The sequence below is a fragment of the Phodopus roborovskii genome, unplaced genomic scaffold, assembly GCF_943737965.1.
Source record: "Phodopus roborovskii unplaced genomic scaffold, PHOROB, whole genome shotgun sequence".
Lineage (NCBI taxonomy): Eukaryota > Metazoa > Chordata > Mammalia > Rodentia > Cricetidae > Phodopus > Phodopus roborovskii.
This window is the reverse complement of record NW_026126469.1, coordinates 27,252,791-27,261,003: the sequence shown is the minus strand read 5'-3', so window position 1 is coordinate 27,261,003 and position 8,213 is coordinate 27,252,791. Positions and strand designations below refer to the sequence as shown.

The 8,213-nt window shown below is 35.3% G+C and overlaps 1 pseudogene; it reads right to left on the bottom strand.

Moving 5' to 3' along the window:
- Window positions 1–5,472: 5,472 nt before the first annotated feature.
- On the bottom strand, window positions 5,473–6,676 carry LOC127227265 (60S ribosomal protein L3-like; annotated as a pseudogene).
- Window positions 6,677–8,213: the final 1,537 nt, after the last annotated feature.

Here is an 8,213-nt window from a genome sequence, read left to right as displayed (position 1 = left end):
AGTAATATCCAGTGATACAGTGACATCAGTGTAAATCTCAAATCCTGGAGGATGATTCTGTCTGTGCAGAGCTCTGTACTTTGCACTAGATTCGGTATGGATCCTAGAGAAGCAGAGCATGTAGTATTTTACAATGACCTGTGCTGCAAGTCACAAGGCCACAAACTCCTCAATCAAACAACAAAAATGATAAGAGTGGTGAAATGCTGTAGATCCTAGTGGAACAAAGGTGGCTTCTGACCACATTCTATCTCACTTTAAAACCCTCACATAGGCAGGAATTGAGGTATAGGCATGTCACTGGGCCAGAGCTTCAAGGAAAGCAGTAGCAGCACTGCATTTCAGGAAGACTGTGAACTCAAGCACCCCCCCCCTTAGTATTCTCCCAAGTACTCAGCCATGCTTTTATCAGCTCAGGCTATTTTTGCACATTTACTGTTGTTATATGGCTTATTCATTTTGACATGTACATATTTGATTCTTAAAAGACACAAGATATTGACTCAAAAGTCAACAAAGAATGCTAATAAGTGAAATTTGTTTTTCAATTGAATTTTCCTTCTGAAAAATTATTATGGAAAATTTCAAACATATGGAAGGGTAAAATGCACAGTGAATTCCATGCATTCCCAACACAATCATTTTCCACCTATTCTCCTTACCAGTTTTTCTTCCACCAGATAATTTATAAGGCAATGCCAGATAACACAGAACTCACCTATAGAGACTTTAGTATGCAATGCTAAACTATAACTTTTCATAAACATAGCTGGCTTTTTTCACACCTGAAATAAAACAACTGTTAATGTTAGCAAGTGTTCTGTCAATGTCAATAACATATGTTACCAATTCTTCCACTAGTATTATTTTTCTGTGCTAAGAATCCCATTCAGAATGTTAAATTGCAAGGCTCTGCATTGTGTCCTTAGTTTCTTTGGTCTGTGGTAATTTATGTGTTCTCCATTACATTCACAGTTTTTTTGTTTTGTCTTGTTCGTTTGTTTGTTTGTTTGTTTTGCTTTTTTGAGACAGGGTTTTAATCATTCTGTAGATCAGGCTGGCCTCAAACTCACAGCAATCAGCCTGCTTCTGCCTCCCGAGTACTGGGATTAAAGGTGTGTGCCACCACCGCCTGGCCATCCATTCACAGTTTTGAACAAGATAGAATACTTTATGTTATATTACTGGCTAATATTTTCTCATAGACTGAAATTATGAGTTTCAGAGATGCATACAAAAAAGATGTATTATTGTATTGGGCTGTATTGTAGCTATCTTATAATTTTAATAAGCATACTTTTAGAACTATCTGGTAGCATAATTTATAGAAAGTATGCCTGAGTTACATGTCCTGTTGCTGTGACAGAAGAAGCTGAAATAACAAAACAAAACAAAACAACAACAAGAGAGATGGGTTTTATTTGGCTTCCAATTCCAGGATACAGTCCACTATCACAGGGAAGTAAAGAGGAGAAAGAACTTGAAATAGCTAGTGACAGCACATCCCCAGACAAGAACAAGGAACCCACACATGCATGCCAACACCACGTTTCCTTCCTCCAATACATTCACTCTGGGGCCTAGCCCAGAAAATGGTACAACCCAAATTCATAGTAAGTCTTCCAAACTCTATGGACCCAATTCTGAAAACCCTCATGGGAATGCCCACAGGCCAACCTAATCTAGGGAATTCCTCATTTAGACTAACTTCCCAGTGACCCTACATTGTGTCAAGGAAACAATAAAAAACTGCCCATAACAATGTATTTATCTTTTCTATCAATGATTTAGAGTAAATTCAGAGTAACATAACCATAAACAAATTCTGCTTGAAAAATTATTTGTCACAATACAAATTGCCTTCATATATTTATCTGATTAATGGAATTGGTATAGTACATCAAAATATTGAAGTCCATTTATCAGCTGATGCACATTAAGGCAGCTCCCATCTTTTGGTTATTATGAATAATATTGCCATACACATTCAAACTATAAAAGTATCCATGTGGACATATATTTTATTTCTCTTTGGGAAGCACTCAAAAGTGGAATTGATGGGTTCTAAGGCTTGGTTTAATTGTTAGAAATTTCCTACATTTTTAAATGGATTAATCAATTTTGCATTCATACCAGCTGTGTGGGATGGTTCCATTTCTCTATATCTTCATGAATACTTATTCCTGCCTTTTTAAAAAACAGAATTATAACTACTATAGAAGTATGAAGCTGTACCTTATGATTTAAGTTAATCATGTTGGGCATCTATTCCCATATTTACTGTAATTCCCATTTTTCAGTGAAATAATTATTCAGAATATTCATAGTTTAAATTGAATTTTATCATACTATAGTATACTTCTTTATGAAGATAATTTATGATTTACAAGTAACAACAATCATGATAAATTTTTAAATTTGTTCAAAATCTTGTATCTAATATATTGTGTGTAGCCCTACCATTTCACTTCTATCACAAAATCCAAGGTTCTTAATTTTGTTGAAGTTCAAGATATTGATTCATTCTTTTTTGTAGGCACATTTTTATTAAGAATTTCATAATGCATATCATGTGTATTTATCAAATCCACTCTATTCCCTCTCTTCCAATTTTTTCTCCTAGTTCCTCCAACTTCATGTCCTCCACTTTCTTTGTCTGAAAACCCACTCAGTATAATTAATGGTGCTTGTATATGCAAGAGTCTACACTACTGGACCATGGATAGTCTTTCAGGGGCAGAATCTTAGAATAAAACTTACTCAATCTTCTTCATCAGCCATTAACTGCAAAGAGGCTCCCATATAGGGATGGAAATTCTGGACTGGGATTTTGTCTGGCTACATCATATACAGGTTGTCCATGCAGTCATAATCTCTGTGAGTCTATGTGTGCAATTGTCCAATCCTGTCCACTACTTAATTCTACTTGTCACAATCTTTCTGCCCTCCATTACTTAAAAAAAAAAAAATCCTTGAATCTTGGGACAAAAAGGTATGATACTGATTGTGTTACTTTGACCTACAATAGTCACAATCTACTGCAAAAAGAAACTTTTTTAACATGAGGGTTGGGGGATGCACTAATCTATGGGAACAAAAATAGGAACTTAAAGGACAGTTTAATACTATGCGCATTTAGAAAAATAATAGTATTAGACCTCCCTTAAAATCTATGACTCAACCAGTCACAAGATTTTGGCTTAGTTAAGAAGACTAGGAATAATATTTTGCAGAGTGAGTACTAAATCCAATAAGATAGTGATTGACTACTTTCATATTATTTGTGTCACTAATGCAACAGCAGGCATATATTCCCAGTCTAATCATTACTGGGATTTATGCATTTGAAAAATTTATTTATTTATTTATTTATTTATTTATTTATTTATTTATTTGTTTGTTTGTTTTTGCCTAACACAAAGTCATGAAGATTTTATTCTATAACATCTTCTTGATGTTTTATAATTCTAGCTTTTGAATTTAGGTACATGAGGCATTTTGAGCTAATTTGTGTACTTAAAATACATATGCAATCATGTAGTCTTTGCACCATACCTAGTATTGCCAAATAATCTTGGTACCTTTGAAAAAAGCCTACCAACCAAAACCAAGGTTTAATTTTCTAGACTCTCTATGTGATCCCCGTGTTCTACTTTCCGGTATCAGTCTCTCCCTTACTACACTTTGAATAGTAAACTTTAAGATCATATAGTGTATATAATCTAATTTTGTTTTCTTCTTAATAAGCAATTTAACTAATGTATCATTTATCAACTGTTAGAATAAGTTTGCCAGTTTCTGAAAAAAAAAACATTATTTTTGATATTATTGCAAATGGAATTTGAGTGAACATACACCTAGTTAATTTGCCAAACTCCTAGTTGTTCATAAGTTGTTTATGTGCATTACTTAATTCTCTATATGCGAGATTATATTATCTACAAATAAAAGCCTTTCTATATTTCAGTTTTTAACTGATTTCTGCCCCTTAGGATTTCTTTTTCTTCCCCATCTCCATTTTCTCTTTCCCTTCCCTGTCTTATCATTCTGACATAGGTTTATTATATTGTTAAATGCAATAGGTCAGACCTGAAGACCTTGCTTCTTTCTCAATCATATTAGTGAGATTTCACCATTACATTCATATTATAGACTTTTCAGAGATGCTTTCATGAGGTTCTGTAGTCATGTCTCTCCTGTTACTAGATTGTTGAGATTTCTGTCACAGAGACTTTTTTCCAATGTCTTTATGTACCTATTAAGATGGTCAATTCTGACTTAGGCCCTCAGAATGTATGTTGCAATTTTTCAAATAATCATGTCTGTAATATTTGTGATCGATTCATTCAATAATTCTTTTATATCGAAGGAAATTGTAAGGATGGGTCTCTATGATTATGGACTAAACTTGTGCCCAATAGCCAACAGAATTAGCATCACCTGTGAATTTTTTTAAAAAATTCAGTATGTCATATCCAAGCTCAGAATCACAGAAATAGAATCTTTGTTTTTATTTTTTGTCTTTTAAATTTATTTATTCTTTTAAATTTCATTTTAATGTAAGATGAAATATTTTACATTTTGTAATTTGGTTTTCATATGGGACTTTTAGCACTGAAAGTAGGCACTGCCTCTTGACTCTTGCCTGCTTTTGGGATCCATCCTCCTACTGGATTGCCTCATTCAGCCTTACTAGGAGGTACCTAGTCTCACTGCAACTTGATAAATCATGGCTGGCTGATATCCATGGGAGTTCCATCCATATCTAAAAATGAATGGAGGAAGAGGAGTGGCTACAGCAGAGACACTTGAAAGGAACTGGGAGGAGAGGAGAGAGGGGAAACTGGTTGGGAAATAAAAACAAAACACAAACAAACAAAAGGAAAATGAACAGAGATCCAGCTTTCAGAGAACAAAAAAGGATGGTAATTTATATTCTATTAATATGATGTTTTACATTAATTGGTTATTGGATTTTCAGTCACATTGCTGTTAGTTGAATAGTTTGCTGAAGATCTTGCTGCCTATTTTCAGTATAATTATTGATTTTGTTTTTCCTTTTGTCATGATATTTTTGTCTGTTTACTGCAAGGTATCATCTACATCCTCATTTTAAAAAGTTTTCTCTTTTTCCTCAATATATTCTGAAAAATTGTGTGAAAGACTGATATTTTTATTTAGGTTTTTGTAGACTTTATCAAGAAAACCATCTGTATTTAGGGTCTGTCTGTCTCTTTTACCTTTACTCCCTTCCTCCCCTTTCTCTTCCCCCCTTGGCCTTATCAATTTCTTCCTAGGTTAGCCTTGTTAACATGAGTGTTTCCAGGCCAGGCTGGCTCATTTCAAATAAATTGGTTTTTGTTTGTTTGTTTGTTTGTCTGTCTGTTTGTTTTTGTTTTTTGTTTGTTTGTTTTGCCACTTGGAGGAAAATGTTATTGACCCCAATCAGCTACACAAGGTGCTTCTGGCACATTAAGCACCTTCCTCTTTGGCAATCTGGGCTTCCTTGAAGGGTCCCATGAATGATTACTTCTCTTACATGGTCAAGAAATGACCTTGGCCAAACTTGGAGATGGTGTCAATGGTTTTCATGACAATCTTCTCAAGAGCTCATCATTTGGTCTGAATCAGCAAGGATTTATGGAGGGTGACCACTCCCTTCTTGATTTCTACCATACTGCCTTTGCCCTTCACCATTACAAAGTCACTCATCATCTCAACATACTTGACAAAGCCAGCAAGTGAGTTGGTACTCTTGTAAAACAAGTCATAGCAGAAGCATTGCTCTTGATCATCTTGCCATCCTTGATGACCTAGCCCTGACAAATCTTGCAGATCTTGCTAATTATGTATGGTAGCTTTTTTGCCCAGCTCAAGCCACAGAGAAGACCACACAGATAGGGTGCCAGGCTCCTATACTACCAACCTTTACAACCCTGGAAGGGCCTAACAGGGTAGCTTCTTTGTATGCCAGCAACTGGTGATCTCTTTATAGCTGTTTCCTTTGGTCATTCTGATTACATCAATTATCTCATTCTCTTCAAACATCTGGTTCATAGGAACCTGCTGCTGTATCCTCTCTGGGCCCAGTCTAGCATCTCAGCAACAGTGACTTTATCCACTTGGGTCTGCGTCAAGGCAGCTCCTTCCTTGCACAGAGGAAACAGATACATCTGAGTGTGGGCCTTTATTTGAATGACTTCTCAGGACTTGGTGCTGTTGAAGTCCTCCATTGGTTTTCTTGTTTATGTTGTTCTGTCAATTCTTGCAGTATGTGGTAATGGCCTTCTTAGACTTGTGCCTGTTCTTGAGAAATTGTCTTTTACACTCATCACTGTTTTGTTCAGCACTGATGTGTCCAGAAAAGACTACCATGAAGGTGTAGAGGTCTTGTGGGGTTGCCACATATCCCAGAATATCTACAACAACCATGGGTGGTGTCTGAACAATGGTTATAGCATCCATGACTTCTTTTTCACCACCTTGGATCCAGACCTGTCAACTTCCTAGATGCTATGGCCCATGCCAGCTTTTTAGACTAGAAGGGCTGGGAAGTGGAAAGGTTTGGAAGCATTATCCCTGGGAAAGGTCCTCACTTTTGAACCATGCAGACTACTGTGTTTCTGAGGCAAGATGACCCATGCCTGGGAACAGAGAATTACTGGAGAGATACCATGCCATCAGATGCTGCCAATAGTGAACTTCTCATTTTATATTTTACTTATTTCTTATCTTTATGATTTTAACCTGGTATGATTATTTATTTGTGCTATATATTTTCCTATACATGCTATTTATCTTTCTGTCACTAGAATGAAGCATCTGAGTTAATTAACTTATAAAACAATAAAGATTATTTTCTATCACATTTTGCGATTTCCACTAAATGATCCTATTGATTGGAGGCCCTAGAGTAGGCAGCACATTACAGCCATAGAACTATGTTAAAGCAAATCATTTAACCCATAGGCCAGGAAACAATGAAACTGAAAATCAACAATATACCACAAGCCCATTCAAGACAGCAACCTCACAGACATAAAGCCCTACTACTAGGTTCTGTTAAATCACCAAAGTTTCTTCCAGGGGAACTATATCTTTAACAAATGACTTATATTCAAACAATGAATACATTTTAATCACAGTTTGTTCTCAATTCCTCTTAGCTTAAATTCTTTCTTTAGTAAGTACTTCTAAGTTCATATCAATAATTTGTCTTTATCTGAGTAATATTTTATCTTGCTGTTTAAAGATAGTTTTGCTAGATATAAAATTATTAATTACATTTTCTTTTGTTTTAAACTTCTTTGAGTTCTGGCTTTGTATCTATTAAGAATTCAAGTATTAATGAGTGACTCTACTGTAATACTCAATCTTCTTCTTGAAAGATTTCTCTCTGTTAGATTGTTTTTCCCTTTTCTTTTAAAACATTTAAAAACTCATTCAAAACTATTGTGTTTCTCCTATGTGGAGTATATGAGCTTTCCAAATACATAGATTACTGTTATTTACCATATTTTGGAGGTTGGGGAACATATTTTTCTCCTTCCTTCCTTCCTATAATTTAGATGATATATATTATGACTTTTATAGAAAACATGAACAAATTTGGCATTCTTCAATAACTGGGCATTGTCTAATTCTTTTCCTTGCATTTCAGTAACTTAGGTTCAGCTGCAGGTATGAATGATGTAGGTATGTATGCGTGTGTAAGTTATACTGGCATGAATAAAAATTCTAAGATAGTGACACATGTATAAGAAATCATCCATAGCCTGGACATCTTTAAAGAGTTAAAAAATACATGGGAAGAGGCACTCTAAATGCCTGTCAATTCTGAAAAAAACAGGATGTGTCTGAAGACTGGAATGTAGGTAGAATATAAAATGACAAAGTTGTCAAACCTCTTATGAAAGATCAAGATTTGCTTTTTAAAAATTTAGCTGAGAGTACCTTTTTATACCAAAGACACTAGAATGTAGGGGTGAAGGTTCTATTTAGGTACCAGATAGACCTATCTATGTTCAATTAGTTGTGTGGGTATAGTCTTCACCAAAGGGAACTTACTCTCAGTTTTTGGAAAGCAGCCTACTGTCTTGGCAGTACCCTGGGTTGTTTGGTGATTTCCATTGGGCCCCTTTGGCCAACAATTCACCTGGATATAACCCAGTTCCAATACTGGAAGCTTCATATGGTGACAAGAAATGGTCATT